This window comes from Paroedura picta, chromosome 3 (assembly GCF_049243985.1).
Source record: "Paroedura picta isolate Pp20150507F chromosome 3, Ppicta_v3.0, whole genome shotgun sequence".
Lineage (NCBI taxonomy): Eukaryota > Metazoa > Chordata > Lepidosauria > Squamata > Gekkonidae > Paroedura > Paroedura picta.
Window position 1 is genome coordinate 159529370 of NC_135371.1, and position 26214 is coordinate 159555583.

Genomic DNA, 26214 nt, shown 5'->3' on the forward strand with positions numbered 1-26214 from the left:
ACAGCAAGACAGGTCAATGGAGCAGAGAGGATGGCCTGGATAGATGGATGGAGAGAGCAAGGATAATGGATTATCAAACGGACTAAGACAAAGGTCCCTGGTCCAGGAGACCAGCATGATCTGTTATTTGCATCACTCTTCAAAGCCACAGCTTCTTTGATTTTCTCCGGTTCATCATCAGTATTTGTAGAACACTTAGATTTGAGTCCAATAGAACCTAAGAGACCAACAAGAGTTTCAGGGTGTAAGATTAATTCAAGTGGGTAGCTGTGTTGGTCTGAAGAAGCATAACAAAATTTGAGTCCAATGGCACCTTTAAGACCAACAAAGATTTCTTCAAGGCTTGAGTTTTTATGTGTATGCACACTACTTCAGTCAAATTTTTAAACAGAGGCTGGATAGCCATCTGACGGAGAGGCTGATTCTGTGAAGGTTCAAGGGGGTGGCAGGTTACAGGGGGTGAGTGATAGGGTTGTGAGTATCCTGCACAGTGCAGGGGGTTGGACTAGATGACCCAGGAGGTCCCTTCCAACTCTATGATTCTATGATTCTACGATTCTACGATTCTAATAGAACAGGGATCATAAGAGTACTGATATAAGGAGAAAGTAAATTAGTAGCAAATTAGTAAACAGCATCATAAGTCCAAATATGCAGTATGATAATTCTTTGCTAGAAAAAAGCCTGTAGAGTCAATTGTCATTCACAAAAACATTGGGGCAATAAAAATGTAAAGTTAGTGATTAATCTTGTACACTTATGGTCCCTGTTCTATTGTCTGAGGAAGTGTGCATGCACACGAAAGCTCATGCCTTTGTTGGCCTTAAAGGTGTCACTGGACTCGAATTTTTGTTTGGATATAAGATTGTTGGTTTCGAGGTTGCTACTGGACTCAGCCACCCTCTGAAACTATCAGTCAATTAGTAATGGGATTTCTTCCTTGCTGTTGCCAAACGGCCCCATCAGCTTGTCCACAATCCTGTGACTCTTCCACACCGCTTCTACCACACCTGAAAAAAGTGCCACATCCAAATGTATTCCCCCAAAGTGACTCGAAAGCTACAAGATCTCCTCCACTAGCACAAACAATACTGCTAGTGAGGAGCATCCCTGCCCCATTCACTGGAAGAACAAGGCTGGATGAACTGGGGAAAGGATGCAAGACCCCTTTGCTCATCACCCTAATGCCAACCTCTTCCATGTCATGATCTTGAGCATGCCTTCCTATCAACTAATGCCTGCATCCATCCATAACTAACTCCATCCCAAATATGGATAACTAGATTTAAAGCCCATTTTATGCCATTAATAAAATGGGCGCTAGAAGTTCCCCCCCCCCACGCGAGAGGGAAAGTCTGCAGAGTGGGTGGGGACGGCTTGGAGCGGCGGTGAGAGGCAGGCGAGGGCGTGGATGGGGCTGCAGAAGAATGTTGGGCTCCCGATGCCGGTAGGCTTCAGCGGGGCCGGGGTTGAGAGGCTCTTACCTCGCGTCTGCGGGGGGCGCGGTGGGAGCGGGGCTGGCGTTGGCCGGCCATCTTCGTGGGCGGGCGTCGGCGGCGGGAAGATGGAGGCCGCAGCCGCAGCGGAGGGCGGCCATGTCCAGTGGTGCATTAGCAAGGACGCCGGGGCAGGCTCTGAGCTGGGGGCGGAGGCGCTTGACGGCGGCGTTTCGTTTGGCGGCCGCATCGTCGGTGTGCTGCCACTTGCAATCCTGCTGTGCTGGCGTTTCGCGAGCGGCAAGTCGGACACTGGAGCAGCAAGTCGGGCGCTGGGGCTTGGGGGTGGGCTGGGAAGGGGACGGCCGGCGGCGGAGCAGCGTGGTTGTGGTGGGGGTGAGAAGGTCGCAGAAGGGCCTTGTCGGCGCCGCGGCAGCAGGGCTGGGGGGAGTGTGGACAGGTAGAGAAGGGCGATGGTTCGTAGCCGGGAAAGGAGCAGGGCCGCCGCGTCTTTGACGCGGCGGCCCTGCTCCTTTCCCGGCTGCAAACCATGTGGGGACAGAGTGTGGGTGGCAAGTCTGGGGCGGGCCATGTGGCCAATTGGGAGGCGCGCTATGTGCGCCTCCCAATTGGCCACTTGGCCCCTGATTGGCCCTCTCCGAGTTTTTATCACGGACGGGTCCCGCCCTAACTCCTCCCCCAGAGGCCTTAGTCTTTTATTTCTTCCGCGGCGCGCTGCACCGCGGGGGCGGGGTTAAATATAACAAAACCTTTAAAAAAACCAAAGGCATAAAACACCAGCCAAAATGTTGCTTGTGCAAGACACATCCAAACATTTCCAAAAAGTTCTGCAAATGTATCCACTGAAACATTTAGTTGGTAGAGTTGTTTTTTAAAATTTCATGCCCTTGGAATCTTTACTTTGGGTAGACAGGTAGGAGACGAAGGTCACAAGGGCCAGCCAACAAGCGCCAAGCAAGTGCCAGTTACTCCAAGGCCTGATTCGTCCTGGATGCTTGTCCATCTGTGAGTGTGGATCCTGAGAGGGCATCTCACTCAAGATCCAAGTCTACTTGCGCTCTAGTTTTGACCACTTTTGACAAAGGGAGTTGTAAAGATCTGCCAAAGTCTCCTGCCAGATCCCCAGCGTGGGCTGCCTCCGGCTCATCTTCCCCCTCTCCTTGTTTTTAACTTGCGAGAGGCCATGACAAGACTGGGATGTGGAACTGTATAGAACAGCCCCGTCTCTCAAGTCCCGAAAGCTAAGTTGGGATGAAGCTTAGAAGGGACACCACCAAGGAAGACTTTGCAGAGGAAGGCCATGGCAAGCCTCCTCTGCTTACTCACTTGCTTTGAAAACCCTAGTCAACCTGTGGTCCTCCAGATGTCCATGGACTACAATTCCCATGAGCCCCTGCCAGCAAACGCTGGCAGGGGCTCATGGGAATTGTAGTCCATGGACATCTGGAGGACCACAGGTTGACTACCCCTGGCCTACAGGATTGCATGAATTGGCTGCAACTTGGTGCTCCTTTACACTCACATTGCAAGATCCTGTGGATGGATCTGCTAATCCCGGTTCTTGAAAGTGTCCTCAGGACCTTACCTGAGCAGGTAGATGCATATTTTACAGTCCAAAAGTTTCAAAATTAGTCCCTCCTGTAACCAATCTCAATAAGTTTCAACAGCTTCTATTACTTCCAAAGTGGTCCAAAACGTATATTTCACTCAAGGGCCACGTACAAATGGGACATCCTGTTCAGAAGCGCCTCCCCCTCATGCACACCTGCATGGTTTTCTTTCCTAGGTGCGACAGATCCAAATGGAGCCATAAACCTTTCCCCTCCACCCATGCCCCCCCCACACCCACCTGGGCGCTCAGCTCCTTTGCATTTTCCATTAAGACAATTATTAATTTCCCCATGTCCAGACACTTTCCGTCCAAACTGGAGGTCAGATTCCTCCCCTCTCCCCAAAAGCAGGCCCCCAGGGAACAGAGGCCCCCACTTCACCTCTTCTGCAAAATAGGAGCTCTTTGCTCACCTGTGGCTTCCACCAGTCAATCCAGCCCTCGGTCTCTCCCAGTTGTGGTCCTTGGGCGGCGTCAACGTCACTTGTAATCCTCGCCAAGGCTCAATGTCTGTCTATCTGCTGACCTCTCTCCCTCAGAGAAATCCCCTCAGCTCAGCTAAGAAGACAGGGCCACGCTGTTTTGTTTATTTCCCCTCCAACATGCTCACAGGCTGGTGGATCGCCCGGGAGGGAACTTCAGGGTTCGTCCCCATCTCCCTCCAACAGTCTCTCTAGGAAGAGCTCGCTACCCTCTCTGCTACCCACAGCAAACCTGTCTCTAAGACAGTCTATCTGCCCATCCTTGGATATCCAGCAAACCAATCCCAATTTGCCCATCTATGCACATTTTACCCACTTAAGCACTGTGGGACTTAACTTTTAAGTAAGCATGCCCAAGATCAGGCAGCTGAACTCAATAAAATGGAGAACTCATCTCTCTGACAAGCATGACATCTCTCTCTCTCTCTCTCTCTCTCTCTCTCTCTCTCTCTCTCTCTCTCCCTCTCTCTCTCCCTGCACTCTGGCCCGATCACTGCACTGAGCTACTCACCTTTCCAAACACCCACCCACCTGCACACACCCCTCCCTGCTTGGCGGCTGCTCCCACCCATGTGCCTGTCGCCTGCTGCAGTCTCTCTGCCTGCCTCTTCCAGCTCCTCGCTCCCTTCCCATCCCTCTTCCCCCCACCTCCTCTTCAGTTAATCCTTCCCCTCCCCGCACAACTGGGCTCCAGCCAATGGGCTGCCTCTGCTGCAGGTAGCTTGTGGCTTAGCTGCTGATGTCATCGCCGTGGAATGCGGGAGGCAAGGTGAAGCCCTGCTGCGTGGGGAGCCCTGGCATGCTTGGGATGGGCTCCGGGCAGGAGAAGGCGTGGGAGAAGGGCCCCCCCCCCATCCGACATCCTCATCCCCCTCACTTGTTTTGGGGAACATGATTTCTCTCTTTCATTTTCTGCAGACGATTCTGGGGGAGGGGGGGGACAGCAACAAAATACTAAGAGAAGAACCTGCTCAGTTTTTTCATTGGAGGAGGCTCCAAGATTGCTGAAAGGGAGGGAGAGGGAAAGAGGGCTTGCGAAGAGGAGCAGCTGGCTGAGGTTTGTGTAGCTCTCAGGGCAAGGCTGCAGAGGGGACTGGAGAAGATAAGTCTATGGGGTGGATTGCATCTAAACCTTCTGCTGCCCCATGCATGGGAGTGAGCCTAGTCCCCCTCCCTGGGGACCAAAATGAATCTCCTAGGAGACTCCCAAAAACAGAAGAATCAGAGAGGATTACTGCAGGAGGAGAGGACTGGCCAAAATTGCTCCCCCATGCAGGTGTAGATCTTTAGGATCCGGTATAGTTCACCTACCTACATTGGTGGGTCTATGGTCTGCTGCTCAGGACAAGAGAAGATTAATAAAAATTAATTAAAATAAATAAGCCAGAATCATGTCACTCTAGGAATCCCTGGAATACCATAAAGGTTTGGCAGTTCCTAGAGCGGCATGATATCACTTCCAATTTTCCGTGGACTGCAGGTATCACCCCCCAAAAAAAGAAATTGCAGCTTCAGAGGGAAGACTCTATAGCATCTCACCTCTACTGAGCTTCTCCCCATCCCCAAACCCTACATTCTGCCCCCAAATCTCCAGACATTTCCACATAATGATCATAGAATCATAGAATCATAGAATCATAGAGTTGGAAGGGGCCATCCAGGCCATCTAGTCCAACACCCTGCTCAATGCAGGATCAGCCCTAAGCATCCTAAAGCATCCAAGAAAAGTGTGTATCCAACCTTTGCTTGAAGACTGCCAGGGAGGGGGAGCTCACCACCTCCTTAGGCAGTCGATTCCACTGCTGAACTACTCTGACTGTGAAAAATTTTTTTCCTGATATCTAGCCTATATCGTTGTACTTGAAGTTTAAACCCATTACTGCGTGTCCTCTCCTCTGCAGCCAACAGAAACAGCATCCTGCCCTCCTCCAAGTGACAACCTTTCAAATACTTAAAGAGGGCTATCATGTCCCCTCTCAACCTCCTTTTCTCCAGGCTGAACATTCCCAAGTCCCTCAACCTATCTTCATAGGGCTTGGTCCCTTGGCCCCAGATCATCCTCGTCGCTCTCCTCTGTACCCTTTCAATTTTATCGACGTCCTTCTTGGTGAGGCCTCCAGAACTGCACACAGTACTCCAGGTGTGGTCTGACCAGTGCCGTATACAATGGGACTATGACATCTTGTGATTTTGATGTAGAATTGACCCTCCAAGGCAGACATTTCCCCCAGGGAACATGCAGTCTGGAGGCTTGTTGCATCTCCAAGACCGATTATGCACTGGGAACTTTACTACCCCAGCTCCTGTGCAGGAGCACAAATCGGTGCTGGATGAGGTGCACCAGGCCAAATGCTCCCCTGTGTGGGTGCAGGAAGAGGCAGAGCAACCTGCCACGACTAAAACTCCAGCCTGCAGCCTGGCATGAAACCTCCAGTGCATAAACGGTCCAAGAGAACCCCAGCGCCTCCCCCCCCCCCCCGGTCAGCAAGCCTGTACTGAAACCAGACCTCAGACCTCTGTTTTATGCAATGGGACTCCTCCCACGCTTTCGCTCACTGGACTTCCTTTAAGCACAAGGGTAAGCCTCAAGGTAAGAGCCTCTTGTGCAGGGTGCAGGGGGTAAGGCAGCCAACATGCTGTCTGAAAGCTCTGCCCATGAGGCTGGGAGTTCAAGCCCAGCAGCTGGCTCAAGGTTGACTCAGGCTTCCATCCTTCTGAGGTGGGTAAAATGAGTACCCAGCTTGCTGGGGGATACACGGTAATGACTGGGGAAGGCACTGGCAAACCACCCCGTATTGAGTCTGCCAAGAAAATGCTAGAGGGCGTCACCCCAAGGGTCAGACATGACTCGGTGACTGAGCCTTTATAAGCCTCAAGGTATTGTATCTCCCAAAAGACTGAATGTGGCACAAGAATGCTTTGCTTGGTCACAGCAATAAAGAGTCAGGGTTCGGAGGGATGCACGCACCAAATCACATTCCTTCTCCCATCAGAATTCAGGGCTATTTCTAAGCATTTCAATACTTTTGCACGACTTTCCCTCTGAGGCATTCCAAATAACGGTTCATTATAATCTCACAACATCCCTGTGAATCCCATGAGCTTGGTGGTTGAGTGGGTACTCAGGCCTGGGTTTTCCAGGTCTGAGCACAGCACTCTAACCCCCGTATCCCACTGGTATCATAGCTGAACTGCCAGCTAACACTCTAGCCATGACAACACAGTGGATTTCTGTCTTTCCCAAGGGGGCTGCTGCACTCCCTTCTCTTCATGCACCCTCCCTTTCTTCTAGGATACTGACCAACAGGCAAGAGTTGGTGGATGAGGTGAAGGAGGTGGGGACCCTAGGGGGAAGTGACCATGTCCACATAGAATTCCTTTTGAGATGGGGAGCCAAGGAAGCTTGTAGCCAGACGCGGATGTTGGATTTTCGTAGGGCAAACTTTAATAAACTCAGAGACATGATGAGTGTCATACCATGGACGAGAATGCTGGAAGGGAAGGGAGCATGTGAAGGGTGGGCGCTACTCAAACAAGAGCTATTGCATGCTCAATCAATGACTATCCCAGAAGGACGAAAACACTGCAGGAGCTCTAAGAAGCCTATTTGGATGAACAGAGAACTTCAAGAGGAACTAAGAAAGAAAAGGAAAATGTTCAGGAAATGGAGGGAAGGACGGAGCTCTAAAGAAGAGTGCCTACAGGTTACTAGGCACTGTAGATCAATCATAAGAAAGGCCAAAGCTGAGAGTGAGCTAAGATTGGCCAGGGAAGCCCATTGTAACAAGAAAAGATTTTTCAGTTATGTGAGGAGCAAACGTAAAGTAAAGGAGGCAATAGGCCCACTGTTGGGTGCGGATGGACAAACTCTAACGGAAGATGCAGAGAGACTTAGCATCTCCTCCCCACCCTCCCTGCCGCTCTGATAGCAGGGGTGGGAATAATAAGTTCCGCCATGTTGGGATTGTTTTAAAGTCTTTTAATGGGTATTTTAATGGGGATAGGACTGCTGTGACCCGCCACGAGCCTACGGGGAGTGGCGGGATATAAATCCAAATAATAATAATAATAAATAATAATAAAGCAGAAAGGCTTAGTGCCTATTTTACATCTGTTTTTTCCCACAGGTCAAAGTGTTTAGGCACATCTAGAGATGGCCATAGCCAAAGGACAGTGTCTGGGTGGCAGGTTAACATGGATAGAGAGGTTGTCGAGAGGCATTTAGCTGCACTGGATGAGTTCAAATCCCCTGGTCCGGATGAAATGCACCCGAGAGTACTCAAAGAACTTTCCAGAGAACTTGCACAGCCCTTGTCCATCATCTTCGGAACCTCTTTAAGGACTGGAGATGTCCCGGAGGACTGGAAGAAAGCAAATGTTATTCCGATCTTCAAAAAAGGGAGGAAGGATGACCCAGGAAACTACAGACCAGTGAGTCTGACCTCTGTTGTGGGGAAGATAATGGAGCAGATATTAAAGGGAGCGATCTGCACACATCTGGAGGACAATTTGGTGATCCAAGGAAGTCAGCATGGATTTGTCTCCAACAGGTCCTGCCAGACCAACCTGGTTTCCTTTTTTGACCAAGTAACAGGTTTGCTGGATCGGGGAAATTCAGTTGATGTCATTTACTTGGATTTTAGTAAAGCTTTTGACAAGGTTCCCCATGATGTTCTGATGGATAAATTGAAGGACTGCAATCTGGATTTTCAGATAGTCAGGTGGATAGGGAATTGGTTAGAGAACCGCACTCAAAGAGTTGTTGTCAATGGTGTTTCATCAGACTGGAGAGAGGTGAGTAGCGGGGTACCTCAGGGCTCGGTGCTTGGCCCGGTACTTTTTAACATATTTATTAATGATCTAGAAGAGGGGGTGGAGGGACTACCAAATTGACACCAAATTGGGAGGACTGGCAAATACTCCGGAAGATAGAGACAGAGTTCAACGAGATCTGAACACAATGGAAAAATGGGCAAATGAGAACAAGATGCAATTTAATAAAGATAAGTGTAAAGTTCTGCATCTGGGTCAGAAAAATGAAAAGCATGCCTACTGGATGGGGGATACGCTTCTAGGTAACACTGTGTGTGAACGAGACCTTGGGGTACTTGTGGATTGTAAACTAAACATGAGCAGGCAGTGTGATGCAGCGGTAAAAAAGGCAAATGCCATTTTGGGCTGTATCAACAGAGGCATCACATCAAAATCACAAGATGTCATAGTCCCATTGTATACGGCACTGGTCAGACCACACCTGGAATACTGTGTGCAGTTCTGGAGGCCTCACTTCAAGAAGGACGTCGATAAAATTGAAAGGGTACAGAGGAGAGTGACGAAGATGATCTGGGGCCAAGGGACCAAGCCCTATGAAGATAGGTTGAGGGACTTGGGAATGTTCAGCCTGGAGAAAAGGAGGTTGAGAGGGGACATGATAGCCCTCTTTAAGTATTTGAAAGGTTGTCACTTGGAGGAGGGTAGGATGCTGTTTCTGTTGGCTGCAGAGGAGAGGACACGCAGTAATGGGTTTAAACTTCAAGTACAACGATATAGGCTAGATATCAGGAAAAGATTTTTCACAGTCAGAGTAGTTCAGCAGTGGAATAGGCTGCCTAAGGAGGTGGTGAGCTCCCCCTCACTGGCAGTCTTCAAGCAAAGGTTGGATACACACTTTTCTTGGATGCTTTAGGATGCTCTGGGCTGATCCTGCGTACAGCAGGGGGTTGGACTAGATGGCCTGTATGGCCCCTTCCAACTCTATGATTCTATGATTCTAGGAGAGGGATGGCCAAAGTGTGGCTCTCCAAATGTCCATGGACTACAATTCCCATGAGCCCCTGCCAGGCATGGGAATTGTAGTCCATGGCCATCTGGCGAGCCACAGTTTGGCCACCCCACTCTAGGATTTCTTTCCCTGTTCCAAAACTGATCCTGACTCTGTCCTTCCTTTTGAGGAGTGCCCTTTGCCCAAACATCTGCTGGGTTAGAATCATAGAATCAGTTAGTAGCAAGTAGCAGTTAGTAGCAATAGTTAGTAGCAAGTAGCTACTCGGTGGCTTGGTCAGGGCCCCACTACATCCATCCCATAAAGCGGTTCACCTGTGCTCCTGTATACTAGCAATTGAGACCGCAATTGGAGCTGACAGACATGCTGTGACTAAGCTCTCTTATTTATGGTATACTCTTTTTTAATGTGCAAAAGTATTTTATAACCTTTATCTTAGTCATCCTCATAATAACTCTTTTAAGAGCCAAACAAATGTGACGCTGGAGGAATGAGTTCCTACATTTCATTTTCAAAAAGCAGCCAAGTTCCTTTTAAGGGAAAAGCAGTCTTCTTAAGAGAAGGCGTAGCGGTGAATCGGCCAGAGGAAGACTTGGGAGTCCCAGGTTCAAATCCTCACTCCGATGTGAAGTTTGCTGGGTGAATTTGGTCCAGTTCCTTTTTTTCTCAACCTAACCTACCTCACAGGGTTGGTGTGAGGTAGGAAGTAAGAACCACACTACTAGAGTTACCAGGGTATTTACCATAGAGATCTGGAAAGTTCCTAGGGTATCATGTTGCAACCCCATTTCTGGCCCCAAAACTGGAAGTGACATGCCACTGTGGATGCTGATTTTGGCGGGGAGTGATAGAGGGAGTGATAGAGGGTGAAAGTGCAAGGGAGAGGTTGACCAGCACAGAAGGCATCCAGGTAGTCCTGTGACCTGCCCTGGAAGAGCAGGCTTTTGGAAACAGGTACACTGACCACTTCTTCTGATTCTCAGGACAGCAATGCTAAATTTGAATGTTTCTCCTTCATTGCCCTCCTCTACATCCACATTTGATAACATCTGAACCTGAGGAAAGGTTGGGAGTTCTTGGTCTGTTTAGCCTGGAGAAGAGACGACTGAGAGGGGATCTGATAACCATCTTCAAGTATTTAAAAGGCTGTCATATAGAGGATGGAGCAGAGTTGTTCTCCCTTGCCCCAGAGGGATGGACCAGAACCAATGGGAGGAAATTAATTCTGTTTAAACATCAGGGAGAAGTTCCTGACAGAGCAGTTTCTGAGTGGAACAGGCTTCCTCGGGAGGTGGTGGGTTCTCCATCTTTGGAGATTTTTAAACAGAGGCTGGATAGCCATCTGACGGAGGGGCTGATTCCGTGAAGGCTCAAGGGGGTGGCAGGTGACAGTGGGTGAGTGATAGGGTTCTGAGTGTCCTGCATAGTGCAGGGGGTTGGACTAGATGACCCAGGAGATCCCTTCCAACTCTATGATTCCATGATTCTATGCATCTTCACTGTACACCTGAGTCTTAAACCTTGTGTGGAGCTAGCAGCACAAGTAAGCGCCTCCACCTGGGCAAGCTACACCTTCCCAGAGCTGTTTTATGCTAGGAAAAAGGCATGGGGGGGTTAAGAAGAAGAAGAGCTGGGTTTTGTATCCCACTTTTTACTACCCAGTGGAGTCTCAGAGCGGTTTATGATCGCATTCCCTTCCTCTCCTCACAACAGGCACGCCTTGAGGTAGGGGAGGCTGAGAGTGCTCTTGAGAGAACATGACTAGCCCAACCTGAGAGCCAGTTTGGTGTAGTGGTTAGGAGTGCGGACTTCTAATCTGGCATGCCGGGTTCGATTCTGCGCTCCCCCACATGCAACCAGCTGGGTGACCTTGGGCTTGCCACGGCACTGTTCTGACCGGGCAGTGATATCAGGGCTCTCTCAGCCTCACCCACTCCACAGGGTGTCTGTTGTGGGGGGAGGAATGGGAAGGCGACTGTAAGCCGCTTTGAGCCTCCTTCGGGTAGGGAAAAGCGACATATAAGAACCAACTCTTCTTCTTCTTCTTCAAGGGGAATTTCACCTGGTTCCCCAGATCAGAGAACACCGCTCTGAAGCAGGACACCATGCTGGCTCTCCAGCTCCTGCAGGAAGTTGGTTCAGCCACCTGCTTGGTTGTTGATGCTATTCCTTAATGTTTACGTGTGTTTTAATTATTCTTTTACCTTTTTAAAGCATGTTGCCAGTTGCCTCGAGCTGCCTGGGGAAATAAATAGACGGTCACATTTGTCAGATCCTTATGTCAGCATCGAGCCGTTCTAGGGCTGAAATGCTAGCTGCAGCACTAAAATGAACTCTGGCAATTTTCCAGTTCAGATGGCACAAATAAAGGGGGGGGGGAGATAATCCCTAGTGAAGCCTCCCCTGCAAGCGGCCTTCTTCAATGCAGATGGTCTCACGCAACGGAACGACGCTTGAATCCAGTGGCACCTTGAAGGCCAACACAATTTAATTCTGAGTATAAGCTTCCATGCAGCTGGAATTCCCCTTTGCAAAAGAAAATGTATAACCCTTGCCAGATTCATCTTTCACATGGAAAATCTGTTTTAGTGACAGAAGGAAGCCAATGAGGACTGGGGTAAGGGCTTTATCGGTACAAGGATATGGAAGCAGAGCTGCCTTTGAACCCTTGAAAAAGCTTCATGCAGGGGCACCAGAGGGTCTTAGTGAAACACGCCAAGCATCTAGAGCAAGGCTTCCCAATCAGCATACAGAGGTGCAGCAGTGAACCTCGAGAGCCCCTCAGATGTACTGCGGCATGGGGGATTCCAAGATGGTGGCTGCACGGTTGGCAGCCACAGCACTGCTTCTTCCCTGTGGCCAGGGTAAGTTGGCCTGGTGGGTCTTCTGTTGGGTGCTTGGCCTGTCTTGAGTGGGGAGAAAGGCATATTTTTATTTTAGTTTTATTTACATATAGGGCATTTCAAATGGGATGAAGAGATGGGGGGATGTGTTTTGTTCGTTTGCCTATTTTTATTGTATATTTTATTGTTTGCACGTGGGGCGTGGCAGGGGGCGTGGCCAGCTGCGATCACTTCCGCGGTACCTCGAAGCCTGAAAAATATTTCAGTGTGTCTTTGTGGCCAGGAGGTTGAAAAAGGCTGATCTAAGACTGGGATCCACACTGGCTTGTCATCCATCGGCTTCTGTCCTGTATCAGACATCCAGTGATATGCACTGAGAATCTGATGACATGCAGATCTGTATCGTCCCATCTACCGCATACTCTTTCTGCATGGCCATGAAGACTGACATATCTGTGCACCAAAGAATTAGAATCTCGGGCTCTTGCTGTACTAATGAGGTCTGGAGCCTTGCTTTTGTAATTTTTAAAGGGTTTTTAAAAAACAACAACACGCACACAAGGAAGCAATACAGAGGGAGGCAGAAGCACAAGAGATTTCCCCCGGGACATCCTCGTGAGAAAAGCAAAATACGGCTGAAAGCGAAACTTCCCTGAGCCAATTGATTTCAACAAAAAATGGACAGCAGAAAACTGGGGAAACTATTACAGGTATGAGCAGTTAAGAGGCCAAAGGGAGCTCTGCAGGATCAGATTCAAAAGCTGTCTAGTCCACTGTGCCATTTTAAACTTGGAAGCCTACAGTTTTTTACACCCCGGCAAATACATGATGCCTCACAATAGAGAAGGAAGTGGCCAAAGAAGCGGATTCCCTCCGATCTAATAACTTCCAAGCCCTGTCAACAAAAGGTAGGGGCATAGGAAAGCTCATTTTAAAAGCCCGTTTGAAAATATTTATTTAGTAATGTTAGAGTCTGCCGTCCTCACTGAAACTCAAGGCATATTACGGAATATGAAACGAGGCAATCAGACACCATAAAATGAACAATGAACAACAGGCCTAGGATTATGGAGTTAGTAAAGGACAAAGTGTGGAGCTACAAAAGTAGAAGAAAAAGCTGTGAAGGCAAGATGACCCCGTGACTTGTTTGATAAGCATGGAAATCCTTAGGATGTGAATTCTTCAGCGTCCAAACAACTCAACCAGTACTAACAAAAATGGTAGACTACCAGTTAAGCAGGCACTATAGAGATGGACAGAGATCTGTCCATTAGACATCGGCCCTTGGCATTGCCAAAGAACAGGGAAGTCCAAACCCTACAGCAGCTTCAACTTCCAATATATTACACAGATATATTGTCTAAAATGGTGAGGACTAGAAACCTGAGTCTCTTCATTAAAGGATGCTAAGATTTCCCCCAAATCTATGCCAGGTATCAGATTCTTTGTGAAAAATCAGAGGAGCTGAAATTGGCCACCTTTGCGGCCCTCTAGATGTCCATGGACTACAATTCCCATGAGCCCCTGCCAGCTCATGGGAATTGTAGTCCATGGACATCTGGAGGGAGCATTTTGAATACCCCTTAGCTATCATTCCAGCTTCCCTTTGCAACCACTGCAATGACCACCAACAAGCTATCCAGAGCAAGACTCCAAAACCTTGTGCATTCTTTGCCTGGCCCATATGGTCCTCTAAGCAGGGCCAATTTAAAGCAGAGCCTTAAGAATGCAGACTTTCATGACAGAAAGTTCCTGTTTTCCCCCAGGGGATCCACAGTTTTATTCTACAAGCTCCCCTTCCCCATTACTCAAGAGAGTGAACTCTGTTGTAATGTTCCGGCTGGCATAATGACAAATGGGGAGGGTGTTTCAGAGGGGGCCGGAGGGTCAGCAGGCCATTTCCTCAAGGCCAGATCTGGCCCAGGTCATAACTCGTTTGTCCAGAGGGAACAACAGGATTCTAAGCCTGATTGCAAAGACGTCAGGCCCTCTGGTTGCAATGGGACCTGCCTGCTCAAGGTTGCAGAGCTAGCTTTGTGCTTTAACTGGGGCTTTACTCTTTCCTTTCTCTCTCCTCTGCAAAGCTGCCTGGGAAGGGATCCCAGGGACTAAGGGACACACTCGAAATAGAGCAGCTTTTTCCTAAGCAGTGCGGGTGAGCGATGACTCATTCCCTACCTTAGTCCTACCTTGACATCCTCTCTCACCTACGCATCCATCGGCAGACGGCACTTTTGTCCCCAGACAACCCTCCCTCGGGCCGAGGCCCCAGACTTTCCTTCCTCTTGCAACTTCTCTTGCCATAGAATCATAGAATCCTAGAGTTGGAAGGGGCCACACAGGCCATCTAGTCCAACCCCCTGCTCAACGCAGGATCAGCCCTAAGCATCCTAAAGCATCCAAGAAAAGTGTGTATCCAACCTTTGCTTGAAGAGTGCCAGTGAGGGGGAGCTCACCACCTCCTTAGGCAGCCTATTCCACTGCTGAACTATTCTGACTGTGAATTTCCCCCCCCCCTGATATCTAGCCTATATCGTTGTACTTGTAGTTTAAACCCATGCAAGCTGTTTGCCCCCCTCAGCTTCCAGTCGTTCATCACTTTTGAGCTGTGCCCACCATTGCTTGTGGAGTTTGGCCAGAGCTCAATGGGCCGTTGCCGAGTTAATCTGGGCCAGATGGTTTTACTCGGATCCAGGAAGAATCTTTTTGGCAGGATCCCGACAGCATTGTGCATTCTACCTAATCTATATGAATTAAAATCAGATCTATAAAATATGACGCTCATCTACGCGGCAATAAAGGATCCGGAATTTAACAATGGATGGAGGCTTTAGTAGAGATTGGGTGAGCTGCTGTGATGTCACAGCAGCAATGGGCCAGTGGAAAGATGTGAAGGAGTAGGAGAGGAGGCCTGGTGCCTTACTGAGGGAAGGAAGCCCCTTAAGTCCTTCAACCGAAGACATGATTTAGGTTGACCACAGCTCTCCTTCATCTCTTCTGTGCTCCTTCTCCCACCTCAGCTGTGCCTGAATAAATGACCCAACGGGTTGGCTCCAGTGGAGATTCCTGCCTCTTCCTGCAGACCTCCAAATTCCACTTTTCCAAGACAATCAGACAATCTATAGAAGAAGAAGAGTTGGTTCTTATATGCCGCTTTTCTCTACCCGAATGAGTCACAAAGCGGCTTACATTCGCCTTCCCTTTCCTCTCCCCACTACAGACACCCTGTGAGGGAGGGGAGGCTGAGAGAGCCCTGATATTCCTGCCTTCCCTTTCCTCTCCCCACTACAGACACCCTGTGAGGGAGGGGAGGCTGAGAGAGCCCTGATATTACTGCCTTCCCTTTCCTCTCCCCACAACAGACACCCTGTGAGTGACCATGTGATGGTGGGGAGTCTGAGAGAACCCTGATATTACTGTATCTTGAAGCCCTGTTTTTCCCCCCTCCACCATCTGGAAAACCTTGCACTTGATTGCATTTACTATGTCGGTGGAGGGCTTCCCCTCCCTGATATATTTCAGAACTCACCTGAAATGCACAAGCAGACTGACTGTAGATGTTTTGAAGCATTTGTGTCAAGTGGAATGTATCAATGCAGCAAGCACATTAGTCCCTACACATTGTACAGAGGATGATCACCAGGGAGTGTGGTTGACTGGCGCTTTTTAGTGAGTGTTCCCCTGAAAACAAACAACCTTGGTTGGCCTCCGTAGAACAGAAGCCCTGGGCACGTGGTCCTCTTCCAGACCTCTCTCTCTTGTATGTGCGTGCATTGCATACATTCGCTCGCACACCCCTTTGCAGAGACATGATTGGGGAATCTGGCTTCCTCTTGAGGTCTAGCAACAGCCATCTACCCACTGGGCCAATAAAGTCCCACCGAATGGAAATGAAATTAAATTGGCTCGAGCTGGCCAAGGGTAATTAATCAAGGGGTGCCGCTACTTTCTTGGCAGACTCTTGGTCTGGTTATTCATCACGCGAGTGCCTGGAGATTTAAAAGGCAACACAGCAGCCTGATGCAAAAGGACAAGCCTCTAAGAACCGGCCTTACAAAACAGGGCTGCTGCAGATTCTCCTGGCAAGGGCCAGCAGACGCGGGAGAAGGCTTCAAGGATTCAGCCTCACTTGGTGCAGCGTTCATTATTCTGATGTGGTGGCTGATGGTCCAGCAGGCTGAGTGGTGGGAGCGGCTTTTTCCTGCTCTTATTGATCCAAGCTGGTCAGCAATGGAATGTGGAGGCAGGAAGTTATCTCTCCCTTCCTGCCTCCTCCTCTCCTCTCCTCTCCTCTCCTCTCCTCTCCTCTCCTCTCCTCTCCTCTCCTCTCCTCTCCTCTCCTCTCCTCTCCTCTCCTCTCCTCTCCTCTCCTTGGCCCAGTAACTTGAAGGATGCTGGTCTCTTCCACCAACAAATTGCAGCACAGTGGAGAAGGCTGAGCTTTTTGGCCACAGAGCAGATGGGGGGGGGGGAAGTAAACAGAACAGAGAAGGGGAAACAACATCCTGTCCAAACTGGGTTGGGAATAAGGATGGAGTGTGATGGAGCAGCTGGTGGCTTGCTGTCAAGTTGCAGCCAATTTATGGAGACCCCATAAGGTAGAGGTGGCCAAACTGCAGCTCTTCATATGTCAATGGACTACAATTCCCATGAGCCCTTGCCAGCAGCATGTAGTCCATGGACCTCTGGAGAGCCACAGTTTGGCCTCCCCTGCCCTAGGGTTTTCAAGACATTCAGAGGCAGTTTGCTATTGCTTGCCTCTGTGTAGCAGTCCTGGACTGCCTTGGTGGTCTCCCATCCAAGTATTAACCAGGGCAGACCCTGCTTAGCTTCTGAGATATGACAAGATTGGGCCAGGGTGGTCAGTCCAGGTCAGGGTGATGGGGGGAAATAGAATGACATAAGATCACAGAGAACTTCAGTTCAATTCCTACTTAGTTATGAAGGTCGCCAGAAGACTCTAATGATACTCTCTCTCTCTCTCTCAGCCTCATCTACAGCCCAGGGATGTTGTAGGGGCCGCCAGCCATGTATCCAGCCCTGAGTTGCTGTAGGAAGAGTGGCTACATTTGCAATAAGCTGATAGGACAAATGACAGTCGTAGGGTCAAGAGCAGAAGCAGCTGTCAGAAGGGGAAATGGGGTGAAAACATAGAGCGAATGTGCTGTCCTTTGAAGCTGTCCTGGGGTAAAGCACTTTGGGGTGAAAATGTGACAGAAAAGGAGGGATGAAGGTGAAAGCTTAAATTGGAGGGGGGTCCATGGGAGAGTCCTGAGCAAAACCCAGGACTGTTGAGGCTGTGAGGGAAGGATTCCAAACTCTATAGGATGCTGGTGAAAATTGCTTCACAAATTTTGTAGGACGGACAATAAATAAAAAGTTGGCTGTTGCGTATCCCAGGAGAGACACCAACCCAATAATTTCATTAGAACCAGCTTTTTTGGAGGGGGGAAGAAGCAAATAGTTAGATTTAGAATTTCACAAAACTTTTCAGGTTTGATGTTAAACAAACAACAAAAAAAGTGACAACAAAAGTCCTCCAATTCTGACTTTGACAGGCAGGGTTGGAAGAATTCAGGCCTATTTCTCTTCCCTTCCTCAGAATTGGGGGGAACTGTGAAATAAGATTTAGGGCAAATGTACACATTTGCATCAGGCTAATCCTAAAACTAGCCCACTCTAATTTGATTTTGTCAGTCCTGGTTAGTACTTGGACAGGGGACCAGTATAGATGTCCAGACACACCCATGAGTGTCTCTTGCCTTGAATACTCTAAGGCAGGGGTAGTCCCTCCAGATGTCCATGGACTACAATTCCCATGAGCCCCTGCCAGCGAATGCTCCATGTGAGAGTGAATGCTGGCAGAGGCTCATGGGAATTGCAGTCCATGGACATCTGGAGGGCCGCAGTTTGACTACCCCTGCTCTAAGGAGTAGCTGTAAGCCAAACAAAACTAAAACGAATGAAACCTTTTTAAAGGGTGGTTTGAAAGGTGGTTTGAAAGCATCGTGACTGCCTGCAATGGACATGTGCATTAAAAACAAAATTGTGCGGCAAACTCTGAACACACATTGCTGAAGCCAAACAATGAAGATCTGCATCATCTCTTTAATTTTGTAACTCTTCTTAAATGTTGTTCCTTGAAGGATGCACACTAATGTACACACATTTTTTAAAAATTCAAAATGATGTAAGCTAGCTTGCTTGCCCCGATATCATTGCACTGCAATCGATTGTTTGATGAACTCATTTGTGGTGACCGCAACACATTCCCACCCCCACCCCCCAGCCCTGGATCAGACTCTGCCTAGTATGTGAAGCTCAGGACAGGAGTCCAGCTAATCAGGCACGGGATCCCTGCTCTCTGCTGCCAGCAGGGCTGGTGGTCATAGAACATAATTGCAAGCAATACAAACTGGGATATTTTGGTTCATAATTTGGTCTGGGAAGACAGTTGAGGGCCAGCCTGGTTCCTGGGACAGGTACACAAATTACCAGCCATGCTGCCTTGCTTCACTCTGGGCAACTCATTGCTGGCTGAGAATTTTTGCATTGCTCTCTGCAAAATGAGCTTGCTTCCAAGGTACCCGCCTGCTCTTGGACCAGGTGTTATTTAGAATCACAGAGTTGGAAGGGGCCACGCAGGCCATCTAGCCCAACCTTCTGCTCAATGCAAGACCAGCCTAAAGCATCCATGACAAGGGTTTGTCCAACTGCTGCTTGGAGGCTGCCAGTGAAGGGGAGCTTACCGCCCCCCTAGGCAGCTGATTCTACTGCTGAACTACTCTGACTGAAAGAAGAAAAAAAAATCCTAATATGCAGCAGGAATTTTTCCTCCTGTAATGTAAAGCCATTGTTGCATGTCCTATCCTCTGCTGGCAACAAGAATAGCTCTCTCAAGTGACAGCCTTTCAGATCATCATCATCATCATCATCATTAGGTTTTATAGCCTGCCACTCCCCTAAACCAGTTTGGTGTAGTGGTTACGAGTGCGGACTTCTAATCTGGCATGCTGGGTTTGATTCTGCACTCCCCCACATGCAGCCAGCTGGGTGACCTTGGGCTCGCCATGGTACTGATAAAACTGCTCTGACCGGGCTGTGATATCAGGGCTCTCTCAGCCTCACCCACCCCACAGGGTGTCTGTTGTGGGGGGAGGAATGGGAAGGCGACTGTAAGCTGCTTTGAGCCTCCTTCGGGTAGGGAAAAGCGGCATATAAGATCCAACTCTTCTTCTTCTAAGGCTTGTGGCAGGTAACAACATATAAAGCCCCATAAAACCCCTAATACATAAAAACACCCTAACACACAATCATACCATCCAACCCAACAACGGCGACATTACCCAAGGAGGAGACCAGGGATCACTGGAAAGTGTAACCCTGAAAAGAGAAGAGGGCAGGTGGCTGGTTGGGGCAGCAAATTTAAAGAGAGAAATTGTTACTCCTCAACCTTTTCTCCTCCTAACGGAATGTTCCCAAGTCCCTCAGCCTGTCCTTGTAGGGCTTGGTCTCTAGGCCCTGGATCATGCCCATTGCTCTCTTCTGCACCTGCTCCATTCTGTCCACAACTTTTTTTGACATGAGGCCTCCAGAACTGCACACAATACTGCAGATGCAGCCTGAACAATGTGGTGTATAGTGGGACAATGACATCATGTCATTTCAGTGTTTTGCCTTTGCTTTTGGTATAAAATAGGGATTTTAAACAACCCCAGCTACCAAGGCTATTAAACAAGGTTTCTGCTAAATTTCATTTCTCTTTTTCCAGTACACAAGGATAGATTGGGGATAGAGCTGCCAGGGTTGAAAGAGGGGAAAAACTCCCAAAAATGTTCCCTCGGCATCTAACCGGGACAGTCTTTGAGGAGCTCTCCAAGGTGCTGATTAGTTCAAAACTACTTTCGTGCCTGGTATTCCTGCACCTTTGGAATATCGCAGGCGTCAGTACCAGGATAATAACCAAGTCACAATATTCGAAGCGCTGCCATGGCAGTCTGCACCATTTCAAAAGCCAATAATTCTGCCAGAGTAAGGAACTATAACTTCCTGCTGAGATACCCATGCTGGTCTCCTGCAGCAAAAGTGAAGAGGCGGTTTATCACACCTTAAAGACCAATAGGCTTATTGAACCAGGCGCTCTCTGTGTCAGCAGCACCCAATTTGCCCAATGGCTGAAGTTGCCAATTGTGTTTCTGTAATTTTTTTTATGTGGGACACATCTTCTGGCGCGTTCCCTGGGTTGGAAATGGGTACGGACGTGACATCCGTAGGCCCATCCCAGGGAGCGCGCCAGAAGAGGCTGCGCGGGGCACCATGGCAGGTGGCTGGTTGGGGCAGCACAGGCCACTATGGGAGGAGGCCGGGCCAGTTGTGGGGCAACACCAATCCATGTGGCCAGGGGAAATTGCAAGGTGGCATGGGGGCCAGGCAGGCCAGTGCTGCCACAAATGTGAGGAGAGGGGAGAGGTAGCAGGGGGTCTAGGTGGTGGGGAGGCCTCTGGAGGCTGGGGCGGAGGCTGCATGGCTCCCAGGGGCAGGGTGGCTGTCCTCCAGGCCTCCCAGGGCCGGTGCACAGGTCACGACACCAACACAGACCCAGGAGCTGCTCTTCAGGCCGGAGAAGGCTGGGGCCCTCCTGGGAGAAGAGGAAAGGAGGGAGGGGGGAGGACTCTTTGTGTCCGTGTTTGTGTGCATGTGTGTGTATGTCTGGAGGGAGGGACCGGGGAGTAAGAAAGAGGGTTGGAGAGAGAGGGGAAGGGGAAGTGGTGAGGGAAGAGGTTTGTGTATGTGTGTGTGTTTGTGAGAGAGAGGGCGGAGGGGGGAGAGGGATTAAAGAGCTCAGGAGCAGGTATGTGTCCCTCATTCCTTTGAGAGCCTGGGTGTCACTACTTTTATTTTATTTCCTATTGCAATGTTCCATTTTGTAGATTCCAAAGGATGTTTTTAAAAAAATCTTTTGTTCTGTGGTGATGCACCCATATATAAGTCACCCAGCCAAATAACGCACACAGGATGCAATCCTAAACAGGGAGCTGCAGCCATCAAGACTCGGATAGCTGCTTACACCAATCACAACTCAGCAATCTTGTGCCACAGGGAGAACCACTGAAAAACCTTGTACAGATAGGCTATAGCTCGTTGACAATCTTTCCTCCTGCACTTTTCACAACATTTCAGTTCATGGGGTTATAGCTACACACAGAGGGTTTGTATGTACACAGGCACTGTATTTGCATTACAGCAAACATCCTTCCATTGGTGTCTCTTATATTTCTGAAAAGCCACTATAGGCGGAGCGTTGTCCAGGGACACATCCACATGCACGAGCCAATCCAGGCGTGCCCAGCCCGGGATTGGGCCGGCCCCTGGAGTGCCCGCCTCCAGAAGCTGGTTGCAAGGTGCTCAGGCAGCCTCATGGCCAGACGCTACCTGGCCAATGAGGAGGGCACTCCCCCGGCCAATCAGCCCGGCCACCAGCAGCTGCAGCGAGCCATTCGGCAGTGCAGCCATCGCCCCAGCTGGCAGTGGGACTACCAGCTTGTCCGCTGCATGCCAGCCCGACTGGCTGTGGGGCTGTCATCCCAGCAGGCAGCACGATGCCCCGCTCGACCGCCACTCACCCTGCCACCCACCTGCCGAGCCATCGGCCCCACTGCAATGCACAACAGTAGGTCGAGCACTAGCGCCTGTTATATTCCTGGATGCAACGGGCTTTCAGGCTAGTGCATAGATAAAAGTTGGACCAACCCACTCATTACTACTGACCCTGCATATGCATAGAATTCTCCCTAGTTAGGTCCTTGGTACAGTTTTGGTAAGGACTGGAAAATCCATATGAAAAATGATTACACCAGACCACCTCCATGAGCCAGCTCCAGTTTGTCACATAAATGAGAAAAGGCCAGTGGCTCCAATGTTCAGCACACACTTTTGCATGCAGAACTCTCAAGATCTACCCTCTGGCACCAGCAGTTAAAGGATTTTGAGTCTCAGAAATTAGAGAAAGGCTTTCTCTGCTGCAGACCAGAAACAGAGTAATTACTATATGCCAGTATTACTTTGGTAATACTAGCTGATGTTCTGTTTTTTCCATGCTATGGTTGATAGACAGGACTATGTTTCCTGTGCACTGAATTTTTGCAATTGAAACGGACATATTTTTTTAATTCATGAAATATAAATAGGATAAAAGCAGCCCCAGAGCCACCAATGCAAGTGAGATAAACAGGAAGCAATGCCTGTAACAATATACAAAATCAAAAGGTAGTCTAAAAGTGGTTATTATCAACTTATCCCTATTGAGATCCCTGAAATGGAGAGATCAAGGGTTGCATCCAGGACCTTCTGCATAGAAATCATATGTTCCACCACTAAGTTACAGGATGTAGTCTACAGCAGGGATAGTCAAGCTGTGGACCTCCAGATGTCCATGGACTACAATTCCCATGAGCCCCTGCCAGCGTTTGCTGGCAGGGGCTTATGGGAATTGTAGTCCATGGACATCTGGAGGACCACAGGTTGACTACCCCTGGTCTACAGTCCATTTTTACTCAACTACCCAGTAGAACAAAAGTACAGCACGGGATACCAGAGATGGGAAAACATTTTGATAGCTTGTCAGAGAAATCCAGAATGAAATGAAGGAAGAGAATAAAATTTCTTGCTTTGGGCTTTTCCTCACTCAAGATAGGAGATAGCAAGGAGGGAGAGTAATGTCCTGTCTCTTTACCAAATGCTTACAAGGATGAAAGGTTTAAACGCGTAGAAATGGGCTTGGAGGCAAATCACATTGGGCTGTTCTGATTGAATTGGTGATGACCTCCTAATGCTTTGATTTATCTGGATTTCTTCCTATATTGTTGTGCCTTTAGTTCCTACTTTGAGTTGTTTGTTTTGTTTTATTTTTCCCACAGTAATTTTTAGAGCCCACTTTTACCTCAATTGTTTTTGGGAAGCTGATTATGAACCACCTTTTTCCTTGTGCAAAAAATGTTTTTGTAGGTTTTCTTTGCCCCCCCCCCTCCAGTCACCTGCTGCCCATTGTTTTGCTGATTGGACTGTTATGGTCCATGCCTCTCCTCCCTAGCCTTGAAGACAAGTGGTTTAATTTTTGATTTCTTTTTTAAAAAAGCACTAAATACCAATATGCAGCTGTAATTATATTTCAAGCCAGTTCCCTGAATTCCCAGCTTTTTATTTTTTTCAAAAGTCTCTATCCCTTTCCCCTACAGAAATATGCTTTTTCCCCCTTGTATTTCCATGAGGGAAAAGACTAGAGACTGTTTAAAAAGCAAAACAACTGAGAATACAGAGAACCCGTCAAAGCTATGGTAATAATGGCATAATCAATATATTGATTTTAGTGCCGCTTTTTTAGAGGAGGAGGAATTGCAACCATTGTATTGCTATATTAATGCAAGACTGCACAATTTTAAAAAGAAAAAGTGGGATATTGTGATGCCAACAACAACACTAATGATTATTTAAGGCACATGTAGAAGAAAATAAACTTCACAACTGTGAAAATAAAGAGGGAAGGCAGATGTGTGGAAGATTTGTCATGTTGTTGCTGCTTTTGTTGTGTTTTTATTGTCCATTTTAATGGGTTTTATTGGGGGGGGACACATTTGTAACCCGCCATGAGCCAATTTTGGGAGTGGTGGGCAATATATTTAATAACAATAATAACAAAAACAATAAACTAATAACAATAATAATACTTCTGCCCAAACCGATCCCAGTGCTTGTGGATTGATTTCAAAGAAAATCAGGACTAAATTGTCTGTGGAAAATCCTTTCACCTGACAATTAATTGCCCATCAAGCCTATATGTAAAGGGACAGATTACTCTGGTCAGAACAGGTATACGGATGGTCCGTTTGGGTGTATCTAGAGTTGCCAACAGCCCTGGCAAAAACTGCCCTGCCCCTTTAGTAGACCTTTAATGGGACATTATCCACCAGGTGATGTTATTTACCTCCATGCCATAAAAAATCTCCAGCCACTCATTCCCACACATTGATCCTCCACTCAAGAGACAGGATGCTTCCCTCTAGGCCTGCTGGCAACCACAAAAGACAGAGAAGGTCCCTGTCTCCACAATGCCTCCTTCCTGAGAGCCCCAAAACACGATGCTTCCCCTTTAAAAGGAACCTGAAGGTCAATTGTATGATCACATCTTGGAGGTGACTTCATCCTTTTGCCCCAAAGCTGCACTTTCCCCAGGGAGGGCCAGGAGACAGGATGATTGTGCTACTTAGACTGCCAGTTATGATTCATCCTTATGGGGGCAGGGAGCCTCTGTCCATACCTAAGCTTGTGTCCCCCTCCCCAACACCACCAGAGGGGCTTTCCCTATAGACCCTCGGGGTGTGGAATCTGAGCAGCTCCCATTAAGGTCACAGCTGCTAGGTCTTTCCTGGTGAAATCATTTCCTATTTACTTCCACTGCACTGTCCCCCACCCTAGAATCTGCTGACACCACCTGGTAAAGAATGCCCCATTCAGTCTCTATTGTTCTTAATAAATAATTTTTATTTTAAAATAATACACTACGGATTACAGAACTGTTATTTCTTAAAGGTGTTAAAGTGCTGTTTTACAATACAGAAAAAGAAAAACAAATCTATTAAAGGGACAGGACTGTTCCCCCAAGATTGTTGTCAACTCTAAATATACCCAAGCTGACCAGCTTATAGACCTGCACGGACCAGAATGATCCATCCCTTTAATTGAATCCCTTTACTAGAATCATAGAGTTGGAAGGGGCCATGCAGACATGTTTGGTACGGCATTTTGACAAAAGACCCCAGAATCTTTCCCTTCAACCTGTGCAATGACTTGAAACTTGACTAGATAGAGATGCCATCTTCCAGATGGTAGCTGGGGATCCCCGGGAATTACAGCTCATCTCTAGACCACAGAGATCAGTCCTCGTGGAGAAAACAGATGCTATGGAGCGTGAACTCAATGGCATTATACCCCACTGAGGTCCCTGTTGTCCTCCTCAGGCTCTACCTCCAAATCTCCAGAAATTTCCAAACCAGAATCTGGCAACCTTGCTGCTCTGTCCCTTGCCAGTTGCTAGGGAGGCCCTGACAACCAGGAAAACCAAGGCGGATAAAGTGATAAGGGCCTCTTGTTTTTGCACTGTATTGACTGTTTCCACAGCCGCAGGCCCTGGCCCACCGAGGCCTCTCCTGGAGAACGCCGGAGCCAGCTTCGCCTCATAAATCCCAAGCAGGAGTCCGGTTTTCAAGCCCAGCTCTTCCTGAAAACCACGAGGGTAACAAATCCGAAAGGGGAGGCGCAAGGAAAAGGGAGGCTGGGGAGGGCCGCAGTGCTGCCATGGCAACAGATGCAAGAGAGCAGCCCTGAGCATGAAGTCAGCACTAATATTAATCGCTGACTCCACAGTAGGTGGGACAGGGAGGGAAAGAAAGCAGGACAGCTGGGCTTAAGGGGCATGGAGAAGGAGGAGGAGAAGGAGGAGGAGAAGAAGGAGGAGGAGGAGGCAGCGACCCTGTGCTTCTTTAAGGTGAAGAGTCTGGGGGTTGGGGAGGAGCAGGGGATGATGATGACATGGAAAAGGGACACCGGGAAAGTACAGTTTTCCTCAGAAATCCACCTGTTTTATCCGGCCATTTAGTGGCCTTAGCAACTGTAAGTAACCCAGTCCTAGAGGAGATCAGCCCTGACTGCTCCTTAGAAGGCCAGATCCTGAAGATGAAACTCAAATACTTTGGCCACCTCATGAGAAGAAAGGACTCCCTGGAGAAGAGCCTAATGCTGGGAGCGATCGAGGGCAAAAGAAGAAGGGGACGACAGAGAATGAGGTGGCTGGATGGAGTCACTGGAGCAGCTGGTGTGAGCTTAAATGGACTCCGGGGAATGGTAGAGGACAGGAAGGCCTGGAGGATCATTGTCTGTGGGGTCGCGATGGGTCGGACACGACTTCGCAACTAACAACAACAACAGCTACTGTAAGAACAAAGCTTGAATCCTGTGGCACCTTTAAGCTGAACTGTAGATATAAGAC

At 48.6% G+C, this 26214-nt stretch overlaps 1 protein-coding gene across 3 annotated transcripts in view; it reads right to left on the reverse strand.

Moving 5' to 3' along the window:
* Positions 1-26214, reverse strand: part of MAP3K12 (mitogen-activated protein kinase kinase kinase 12) — a 134991-nt gene that overhangs the window by 54576 nt on the left and 54201 nt on the right. The window contains exon 1 of one of the 3 annotated variants that reach the window (XM_077329028.1): positions 3480-4022. The exons of the other annotated variants lie outside the window; for them this stretch is intronic. The gene's annotated coding sequence lies outside the window, so the exon portion shown is untranslated. Of the gene's footprint in view, positions 1-3479; positions 4023-26214 lie in introns of those variants that run through there. 3 annotated transcript variants of the gene reach the window in all.